The 11693-nt window shown below is 44.5% G+C and overlaps 1 long non-coding RNA gene across 1 annotated transcript; it reads left to right on the forward strand.

Moving 5' to 3' along the window:
• The first annotated feature begins 321 nt into the window (after nucleotides 1-321).
• On the forward strand, nucleotides 322-8656 carry LOC106895289. Its single transcript, XR_001413405.1, has 3 exons — nucleotides 322-641; nucleotides 1895-2004; nucleotides 5912-8656. It is a non-coding gene; the product is annotated as an uncharacterized LOC106895289 (long non-coding RNA).
• The last annotated feature ends 3037 nt before the right edge of the window (nucleotides 8657-11693 follow it).

An 11693-nucleotide genomic window follows, 5' to 3' on the forward strand; every position in this document is an offset into this window, starting at 1 on the left:
GCCCTTCCCGCGCTGCCGCGGCTGAGGGGAGCGGGCCCCGCCCGGCGGCAGGGACGGGCCGCGTCGCGTCGGTGGCGGAGACCGCCCGTGTGTCACCGCCCGGTCGCCCGTGTCGCAGAGGTTTTGTCACATAAGACGGGGGAGGTGGGAGGGGGGCGTGATCGCCTTCCCTCCCCCCGCACCCCCCCACCGAGCCGGGCGCTGAGGGAGGGGGCCTTTCCCTGCCGCCGGAGCCGCTGCCGCTTCACCTCAGCCCGCTCCCCGCCGGCCCCCCGGGGGTCTCTGCAGCAGAGGTTGCTCCAAGGCTCCCCTGGCCTCACGCCGCAGCACCGCTCTGACAGGGACAGGGGTGGCCGCCTCCCGCCCGAGCCGCTTCTCCTCCCACCGGTGCCGGGGGCGTTGAGGAGCCCGGCTCCCCGCTGGCAGAGGCCTTGAGGCCTGCCCCCTGAGGTGCACACCCTGCCTTTGTTCAGCGGGCGGGAGGGGATGTACCCCCTTGCACCGATGGCGGCCGAGGGACCGCAACGCTAGGTCGCAGCTGGAGAATGAATCTGTCAGTGCAGCGTCTCCCGGGACTCCCCCGGCCATCTGCGGGTCAATGAGAGACAACCGGTAGCATCTGGCAGCCATAGTCGCAGGAGGTGAAGTCACCAACCTGAGGGTGGATGGGGATGGGGCAGGGCAGTTACATTTTGGGGCAGCAGGTCAGAGTGCACAGATCTCACTAATTTGTGTGACGCAAATGAGTTAAGATTCAAAACCAGCAGCTGGACAGCAGTGCCTTACGGCAGGAGCTATTGTCTGGATGGCAAGAGGTTTGCTGGAGCTGCACACGCCCATGCCTTGGTTACATGTCTTCCATCAGTGATACAACAGGGACAATGCAACAACAAAACAATACAGCAGGAGCCATTGTCTACATGTAAAGAGGTTTGCTGGAGCTGCACGTGCCCATGCCTTGGTTACACGCCTTCCAGCAGTGACACAACAGCAACACAGTGGTATGCAGTCCACAGGTTTATCCTCGTGTCAGCACGACCGGCTCCCTTGTGCACGATGGCACAGAGAGCTGTTCTCCAAACGCCCCAAGCTGTCCACCCTGTGACCTTACGTATTTTATGGTGCTGCTCGTCATGCTGTTTATACAGGCTGGAGAGCAGATCTCCCTGGCCACACAGGGAAGATGCCTTCCTTCTCTCTCTTAACAGACACACGTGCAGTCTTGTTAAATTGTCATTGTTCTAGCATGGAGAGAGTTGCAAAAAAAAAAAAATAATTTTTATATATATTCATTGGGCAAACAATATTTTTTAATAAGAAAGTCAGCCCTTAGAGTCTATCTTTTAGATTTTTAGCTCAGCCTTAAGTATAAGCTATACAGAGCAAGAAAAGATTCTTTTTTTACTGCAGTAAACAGTGCCCTTTAGCGGGCAAATTACTGGTTAGAAACTTCCTTGATGAAAAAACCCATCTAGTTCCCCTGTATGAGGAATGTCCTGTGTAAGAATGTGGAAAAGTTCAAATGGAGAAAAAAATAGGGTGAGAAGTAATAATAAAATGCTCTGTTCAGGGGCAGTCACAAATAATTATTTTGAATAGGAAAAATTATATCAGTGTAGGCAATGCAACCAAAGGTAGAGAAGCAGTGCTTCCTCTCTTGGTTTATATTCTCCAGCTCCACAATATATTTAACTTGATATTCCTTATATCCGCTCATAAAATATTTTTTAGAAATGGTAAATGATCCTCTGGGTTTTTCAGTTCAACTAATCTTTTTTTTCAGGCACACCAATATGTCCCTGAATCATGAGCACTAGTTCCAGTACTTTTTTCTGTATTCAATAAAAGGTGTTACGATTGTTTTATCCTTTCACTTTTTTTTTTTAAATGCCAGGAAAGAGAAAGAGATGATAATGTTCCCATACAGCAACGTGGATCTGGCAGGAAGGCTAATTAATGCGATGTGGAAAAAGAATACACCAAAGTGGCATAACCTCCACACTGGTAAGGAGAGATGTAAACATGTAGAACTTTAGTTATAATCATCACGGCCATAAATCTACCTGCCTCTGGAAGATACTCTTATTGTAATGAAATTCCTCAGTGTATTTTGTTTGACAACAATCAGAGATAACAAGTGATCAGCAAGAAGAAATATGACACCTCACATTTTAAATGCCCGGTTAGTGTTATTTACTGTTAAAAAATACAGTTCTTCATCCATTGAGTGTTGAAAGGGAGAATGAAAGGGCATCTTTTGCTGTATTAATTCATGACAAGTGTGCGATCCTGGGCATCCCTCATATGGAGAGGGAATATTTGGCTTCATATGAAGAAGCCAATTGCAGTTCATCACGGTACTGGGAAGAGACCCAGCAGAGCTGCACCTTGTGATAGCAGCAGACACAGTTTCCCCAGAGCAGCCTTTTGGACCACTGGTGACTGTGGTCTTTGGAGACTGGTGGTAGGATACAGTCAAACACAGCTAGTTCATTTACTGGAAAACCTATGTGGCTGGAACTCCTGTGGCAGTTGGAATGCAACTAGTGGCATTTGGGGTGGTGACCACCAATGTATCTAAAGACATTTCGCAGCAGTTAAGCGAGAAACCTGTGACTTACACTGAACGTCACCTCTTGCACCTGGGGACAGTGGGATATGTTTGCAGTTGGTGGCAGCTGGAATTACTGGGACGCACACAGCTGCTGAGGAAAATGGCAGCTAATGGTAGCAGTGGTTGAATTGAAATTCTAGGAGTTGGATGGGGGAAAAAACACCAGAGGTGGCACAGGGAAGGCTGGGGTCTCCAAAGGAAGAGGGAAGAGCAGCGAAGCGAGACTAGCGTGGAAAATGAAGGAGGTGAAAGTGGAACGGAAATTTGAATTGGGGTGTGGCAAACAAAACAAATGATACAAAGGAAGGGAAAGAAACGTGAGCCCTAGAGGAAGAAAAGTTAGAAACATAGCAGTAGCTACAAAGAAAAATGTGGTAGCTGCAGCGAAGGAGGGTAAGGTCACCAAGCACAGAACACAATTCCATAGTGGTGCAGGGAATGGGTAGTAGAAAAGAGCCCAGGAATGAAGGAGGGACTAGAAAAACATGAAAGAACTAAAAAGATGCAGGAAAGATGAGAAGGAAAAAGTAAGATCCATCTATGTGGTTTTTTCTAAATAAAGAAAAGCAGAGAAAGTAGAATAAAGAAAAAAATATGTAAAGCCAGCTGAAGAAAGCAAGAAGAAAAGGAAAAGAGGGGGAAGGAGAAAGAAGTAATTTTTCTGTTTGTGTAGCACTTCCATGGGGAAGATTCAAATTACCATGTGGGGATTCAGATTACCAGTCTGACTTCTAAACTTTTCAGTTTTTTAAGATACTTTCAATATATCCACTTAAATTTATGGCATAAGCCAACAGTGCCCTTCTGACCTGCCCCGTCTTTGCTGTTTGTACCTCATCAATCTACAGGGCCTGCTTATAAAAGGAGAGGTTAGAAGTCTTTGGGACATTTTTGATGCAACAGAGTAAGGAGGGAACATACATTTACTTATTTTTATAAACTGAAATATCTTGGACATGCATAACATCTTTTATTAGAATGAACCCAAACTGTGATTCCAGCGATTTTTCACACTCACGTCACTACACTTCAGTGTCTACTTCACAAGTTGGGAAAATGAGACTAAGAACCCACACTCAGTCCTAGACATGAGACCAAGAACACAACCCCAAATCCTGTCTGCTGTTGTGATTCATTTCATTGCTGAAGCCTGGGGGGGATGGATCAGTTTCAGAAGTTCACATGCCTTTTAAATGGGGGCTTTCTGAATCACAAATGGCAAGATGAAGTTAGCCAGGCTAGCTAGGTGGTGATTAATTCACGGGTGTAGAAGGTAGAGATTAGAGATCCTTTCATGAAGACAGGTAAATGGATAATGTATGGGATAGAAAAAAAAGGTTGATGAAGCTGAAGTTTGCAGTTTGGTCATAAAAATGGAAGGATGAAGTCTTAGAAGCCAGACCTAGATTCTAAAAAAGGTGTTTAGGCATCTATCTCCCATTCAAATGAGTAAGAGGATTCAGACCTAAGTTTAGAAATAATTAGGGCATAAAGAGAGATAGTTGTCTATCTAGGACAGTGGGGAGCACTGAACGTAGCCTAAAATACCAAGTTCCTTTAGGAAAAATTTCTGACTGTGTTTTTTTTTGCTGCATAGGCTGCTTTTTCTTGGGCAGTGTTGTGCTGAAGTGAGCTGCAAGCCTCTGTGCATCCTTCTTCACAGGTGCACTGATGTGAGGGGATGGGATGACAGTAGGATTTCATAAGGGTTTTTCAGGCATGAAGTAAAAGGCAGAGTGAAAAGCATGCTGAAAGGTGAATAGGAGGTAATAAATGGAGAAAGGCAAAAAAATTGTCTTTGAGGGGTGGGTGAAATGCTGCAGAGGATTAGTCTGCAAATAAAGATTTTGTAGGGTTTCAGGTTTATGCATTAACTGGGAGAATAAGAAGCTGTATATTTAGGTTCATGCCCAACTTTCCAAGAGGTTCAAGAGTTGCAATGATAACCAATGATCTAAATCCACTTCTAGGCTGAAAAGAGTCCAAGTTACAGCTAGACTATCACAACTGACCTACTTGGTACACTTGACAGTAGCCTTAGTGGAGAGACTAAGGAGTACAGCCTGATACATCACTCTGGACAGTCTTCTCAGAACAAAATCCTATGTTTTGGAGAGCACAAGTGGTATTCACTGCAGACTTCAGCCCCCTGGATGTTGCAGATTAGCAAATTTCACCATTCCCTGTGCAGAAATCTATCTTTGCTAATTGGGTTTGGCTAAAATTCCAGAAGGCTCCATAGCAGTGTTTCTTTAAGAGCTCCTCCTTCTCTCTCTGTACTTTTCTCTCTCTCTACAAATTATTGAACATGTTCTGGCTGTCAGTGTTGAGCACTATTTCATTGGCACTGAGGCTCGAATGGGCTTGAACCAAGACCCTGCTGCCCAGTGCTCGCCAGTGGAAATCAAATCATGGGACAACATACATCACTGGGCTGAGAACGTTGAGGAAAGAGCCCCTTTATTAGATGTTTTAGTTGAGAGACCTCATTTGCATTAATTCTCTACAGTGGTCTTTGTTCTTGAGCCAAAGAAATGAATCTCCCTCTCCTCACCTGTTTTACAAACAACCAGTAGATTCTGCTGCTGCCTCTTCAGCAAGGTACCATATCGTCTCACCTGGACCCGGCAGCGTGCTGGTCCTTCCCTGCATAACATCTGCTGCACTTTGCAGAGCTTGAATTATTCTTGGACTTGTTTTAAAAAGCACGTTTCAGAAATGTCTTTGAGGATGTGATCTATCACTCATTGTTTTATCTACTCGGGTGTTCTTCCTTTATGCTTGTTATTTTACTTTTTAAAATAAGACTAAACAGGCTTTGAAATTTAAAGTTTATAGGTTTTAATTGATGTTTAGGTAAAAGATACCAAGAATAGTAAGGTAATTTGTAGCAATTGGATTTTAGTGCAGCTTCAGAATGTAATTTATTTTAGTGTGACAATAAACTGGCATTTAATCTCCTTCACTTTTTAGAAGCTAAACTGTAAATCAGTCTTCACATAAGACAGCAGTGCCTCTCTGGCTGGTCAGTTCTAACTCACGCTTCTCCTTACTGTTGTACTATTTCTGTCCACACTTCCCACCTGAAAACTCTGATATTTACTGTTACAAAGCCTTTGTGTTATTTGTACTTCATACCTCATTCCTCCATTACTTGATGCATGACAAAGTTTTTATTAGTTAGTGCACTTTTAGACCACCTTTTTGTACTGTAAATTAACCCTAATAATAATGTTTGAGACTTGGAATTTCAATTTGCTCACTTAATTCATATTAACATGCTCAATTTTTTTCCAGGGAGCTTCACATCTTCGTCTTGGACTCTGCATTTTGCTCAGCAGCATCCTCAGCATTTGCTCTGCCCGTGGCATCACCTGTGACAAACTGCTAGAGGCTGCCTGGGATGTACAGTCGTTAGTAAGACATTGTGAAGGTAAAAGCTTTGTGAAAGCATAACTCAGAGCATAAACTGGTCTGAAGAATCTTAATTGTTGTGGAAGAAGCAGAAAGAACCCCAAGTAGAGTTGAGGGTGAGGTTGTGAGTTAGAAAAAACGCTGTATCTTCTTTTCTTTTAAACTGAAAGAAATCTGGTGTTTGCATCTGCACGAGAAGAACTGGAAGCCCAAAGTAACTCAGTGCTGAATAACCTTCAAATAACTATCTTGAGCTGTAATGGGATGATAATAACGCACTCTGGTCTCACAGGGCAGAGTTAGTGATTCAGTCGCTGTGTGTTGCAGGTGCCTCGCTGCTCCACCCAGGTATAAAAGAGGATGGTGTGGCTCTTCTAGGAGAGGTGATCCTTCTGAATTAAAAAGTTTGAATTCAGAACACCTAAAAGCAGTAGTCAAACTGCAAGAGTTTTCTGTGCATCTCTTTTAATGACAGGAAAGCTTTAGGAAGGGGGCAACTTGACCTGCACAGACTTTTTTTTTTCTCTTTAAGTCAGTGGAAATGATGGTACCAGAGCAGGGGTAAGAGCTAGTGTGTTGTATGATCATACCCACACACACCCACACTCAACTTCACACAGCTTTTGAAGTCACAAGGATGTTACGTTTGATGGGTTCCTGCTGGGGATGAGGGTGTAGAGGGATGGCTTCAGGCTGCCAAGTCATACAACTCTACTTGGTTGGCTTCATGTCAAGGAACAGGAATGAGTGAGTGAACTCACTGGGCCACTACATTGTATAGAGCAGCCAAACTAGCTCCTTGGTTTGCTCCACTGAAAATAATTAAGAGGAACAACTTTTATAGTTTCATAAAAACAATCTGACTTGCTGACACAAGAACATACAATTTGTCTCTTACTTCCCAAACTAATCATCTTTCCTAAACAAGATGCTATATTTGTTGCCTGCCATTTTGTCTGGTCGTTAGTAAATGGTTAGTTTACACAGATGGATGGGTTTACTGTCCTGGCTAGAAAATTAAGTAATAGTGACAGCAATGTTGTTATACTTCTGTGGTAATGGACGAGTATTGCAAGTAACCCCACACAGACAAGACTGAGAAGAAGGAACAACTTGGCATAAAAAACTTGGCCCTCCATCTGGGTGTGTCATTTCCTTTGGATTGGAAGTTTTCCCCATCTTATATTTTGAGAGATAAAATATTCATCTGACTTTCTTCAGAACATGTATTAGTTTCTTCTGGCAACTGTGGGAACACATCCCCTATTTAATTGAGTTACTGGATTTGTTTGGAGATTCAAAAATGAGCACAAACTCATTAAAGGAATAGGGGCAAGTCCTTGAACTCTGTCTCCAATAGTGAGAATTTATTTTAGGTAGTGTAAGAAAGTAACCTACAGTCTGGAATCATATCCCAACTATTTCAGACTGCTGGAGAATTCAGAAAAAAACCCTTGTGTAATAGCCTTTTGTGCTGTGTTTTCATTAAGTCTGAGGCAGCTCAATAAAGAAGCTACAGCATGATTTATTTAAATCAGTGATTACAGAGAAGTCATTAAAAGAAAAACTTGGCAAAATCTTGCCTACATACTTCTTGCATTCCAAATCCATAAAATGTTTAGATACAATCTCATTTCATTATAACCAAAACAAATCTCCTTTACTAGATTTCTTTCATTTTTTTCTTTAAATGATGATGTTTCCATACCTCTTCTGTCTCCCCTGACTTTCCAGTTCAGCTTCCTTTGTGTGTCTTTTCTTTATAAAGTCACTAAGAGTAGGCAGGTTGCTCTCAGGAATCCTATCATCCCATAAGGCTTGGTAAGAGCATTTGGCAGACTATGGACTAGAGATGAAGTAGGGAAAATAATTTAGCTCTTTCTGTCATCTGAAGATGACTTTTGGAAATGCTTGCATGGGATTATTCTCCCAGTTCAAATCTACAAGAATCTGCATTTTATCCTACGTGTTGTACGTACGCTGGAAGTTTTACCAACTTTTCAGCCTGTTAGTTTCATTTGACATTTCTTATTGTTGAGCTAAAATGTGTATATTCAGACAGACACCCAATCCTTTTTTAAAATAACTTCTCTTTTTTAAAAAAGGGGTGCCATGGGGCTATCAAATGATTTAGATACGGGCATAGCCACAACGAAAGTGTCCTGTTCTGTTCCTGTAACTTACGGTCTCGAGGCACTGGGATAAAACAAATGCCTATCAAATTCCAAAGGACAAATGTTCTCATCTACAGCAACTGCTGTTTCACAACTGATGTGGCATTAACTGTACCTGCTCTTAGCACTGACCAAGGACAAACAAGATGATTTATCTTCAGTTCTTGAATTAATTTTTATTTATGTATTTTTGAAGGTGAGCAAGTGGAGGGGAGCATATAAATAAAGATCACACTGATTGCCATAATTAGTCAATCAGTAAACCTGTGTCCAGTAAAAACTCTTTTTGATGGGACAAAAAGGTAATGATCTAAGAGTGCTGTATCATGGTATTGACTGGAAAAAATCAAGCAGTCTTCAGTTCTTTAAGGAGTTCCAGCTTTAAGAGCCCAAAACCCTCTGCTCTTGGTGCAGAGAACAGGGGGTGTAGTAGCATCACACCACTGAGGTTCCCATCTCCTCCAGCTCTTGGCTTCATCTCACACACAGGAGATTGTTAGAGAGATGAGGAGGCAGTGCACAGCAGTGCATACGGCATCATCGGTGACAAGAAAACAGTCAGTACTGAGACATAGACAAGGAATTCTTCTGTGGCCTTTCCATCTCTAGTTAAGTCATCCTAACTATACCTCTGAAGAGTGACCGTTACCATACATCAGGGATGAAGCTGGGCAGAGCCGTAGGCGGAATCAAAGCTGCCTTCTGACTGTAGCAGGCTACCAAGTTTGTGTCTGGAGGCAACCAACTGATTTGTCTGTTCTTTTTAAATCGCTGGGAGGTAGAGGATTGGAATCTAGAATAGGATCAGTGATCTGCACTGCTCAAGAAGTAAACAGTGAGGACCAGTGGGGAGAATATTAGATATTGAATGATGCTGGAAAGGTCTGAGAAGAACTAGAACAGCTCTGAATCAACTGTGAAACAGTCCAGAACTAGAATATCTGTTGTATTAATATACCATTTAGGTTGTCTGAGGATATATCGTCGATAAACCATCCCTGGCAGGGATGTCTAGAGAGAATCCATATGTACCTGTATGTTCACGATCTTTTGATGTCATTACTGGTGGGTGAAATACGTAACATTTAGAGTATATTAAGCCTGACTATTTCTACACCAACACCAACAATTACCAGTAATCCATTACTAGAATTCTTACTCAAGTTGCTCTTTAGTACCATGTAAAACAGGTGGCGGCGAGCAGTACAGAGGAGCTGGAATCCCAGTCCTGAAGAATCCAGTCCAGAAAGTTATTTCTGATGTCAAACAAGAGGCAGAGAGTATGAAAAGATAAATTATTCAGTAATGAATCCTACACACTTGTAATGCACAAGTTGTAATGAAGCTCTTGTAATTTTGTAAAGTTGTTTACCTAATATGGTAGATACGCCATATGGTACACTAAAGAGAGTGTTAGAACGAGGACGTGAAGACTTCTAGGTTTTTATTTCTAGTTTTGTATGCAACTGTAAACTACATTCAAGCTGTCCTGGAACACGAGCAGTGGAATACAGGCTGCTCTGACCCTTCACTGAGCGCTGCTGCCATTGGGTAGTGTCAGCCATCCCTCCTGTCACCTCCCTTCCTTGTCCCCTGGCCCGGCGCTGGGCTGCACTCCCAGTGAGATGTCATGGGAGACAGACCTGCAACCACTCTGCACCTGCAGGCTAGTTTTACCTAAGTCAAGCTTTTTACCCTTAATTTAAGCAGAAGATGCAGATCAACCCTTCCACCGGTGAAGGAATGCGACCAGACTCCTGTTCCAGATAGTTCTTTGGTGTGTTGCTTATAGAATTCCACCACAGCTAAAACTACCAATGTGCTTGACCCTGGCAGCAGCAAATGGGTCGGCACTGTCCCTGCTTGAAGCAGCATTCCTGCTGTGTAAGAAACGGGCAACATGACCCACAGCAATGGGTGTAAAGTCACAGCTACTTTGCAGCATTGTAATTTGGCAAAAAATTGATAAAATGGAAGTTAAAAGTCACAGAGAAGGAAAGGGCGTTTTCTTTCTCTCCCTTGAGTTTCGACTGATGCCTGAGAAAAGCTCTGAGTACAAAACAGTTGAGAACAAGAGATTAATGTAACACTCCTCGGAGGAGCTGGGCAGTCCCTCCTCGGGATGCCACCCAGGGAAGTGAGCCGAGCCTCAGGAAAGCCTCAGCAGGGTAATTTTTACTCAGCAGCCGAACTCTACCGCAGGTTAGAGGACACGAGGAACTGGAACAGTAACATCCCTTACCATAAACTGTGAATTTCTGAGACTTTTCACATTTAACGATATTTACTCACCCTATTATTCGAGGCCTGTATGTTAAGAACAAACACCTTTTGGTTTTTATGTTTCCCCTGCGAGCTTTTGGCAAACAGCTTCTCCCTTGTAGACAGGTTGGTGTATCTGGGGACAGGGTAAGGAGGGGACAGCACTTCAGCTCTGCTCCCATCGCTCTTGGGGCCAACTGGCGAGCAGAGCCATTTAACTGACCATACAGTAGACACGAGGCCTGTATGTTAAAAACAAACACCTTTTGGTTTTTATCTTTCCCCTGCGAGCTTTTGGCAAACAGCTTCTCCCTTGTAGACAGGTTGGTGTATCTGGGGACAGGGTAAGGAGGGGACAGCACTTCAGCTCTGCTCCCATCGCTCTTGGGGCCAACTGGCGAGCAGAGCCATTTAACTGACCATACAGTAGGACAAGTGAAGTGATGGCCAAAAATACGTGACACAGGAAGCACTGACACCCATGTTTGGGCAACCCTAAGCAGAGAATACTTTGTCTCTGACCTATTTAAGGCAATCCCTTCTCACAGGTAGCTCGTAGCTCTTATTCTTCTGAGTCTCCACCTTCTGTCAGCGCTCAGCGGGCCAGGCCGTGCTGGGCATCGCCATCCACAGGTGCAGCCCAGTCCAGCCCCCAGTTCCACCCAGTACCGGAGAGCAAAGCCTATTTTATAACACTGAAATGAGGCACGATTTGAAGCTTAAAACTTACCACATGCTACCATTTATCTTTCAGCCAATAGTTCAGTTTTCGGCGGAAACAGCGCCTGGCAAAAAGAGAGCATTTATTAAAAGGCAGGTTGTATTTTGACTTTAACTATATTTACTTCCTTTATGACGGTTGCACAAGCAGGTCAAAGTGCGGCTCCCTACTGTAAGGCCGGGCTCGGCGGGACGTGCCCACCCAGCTCCGGGCCGGGCCCCGCCGCTCCCCCGGCCCGGCTCCCCACAAGGGTTAACGGCGGCGGGGTGTGACACGGGCGGGGATGGCGGCAGGGCCCCCGCCGCGCCGGGCCCCGAGCTGCCAGTGGACGGTTTAAAATCGGGATCTCCCTCGCTTTTTTCACCTCCCTCCCCTCTTCCTTTTCCCCTTCCCGGCCCTGACAACCGCCGCCGGCCCCCCCTTCACCCCCCGCTCCTCGGGGCGCGCCCTCCCGGGGCCGGCCCGGCCCGGCGTGCTGAGTCAGGCCGCCAAGGCGGCCCCCGGCAGG

The sequence above is a fragment of the Calidris pugnax genome, unplaced genomic scaffold (genome assembly GCF_001431845.1).
Source record: "Calidris pugnax isolate Ruff unplaced genomic scaffold, ASM143184v1 scaffold50, whole genome shotgun sequence".
Classification (NCBI taxonomy): Eukaryota; Metazoa; Chordata; class Aves; order Charadriiformes; family Scolopacidae; genus Calidris; species Calidris pugnax.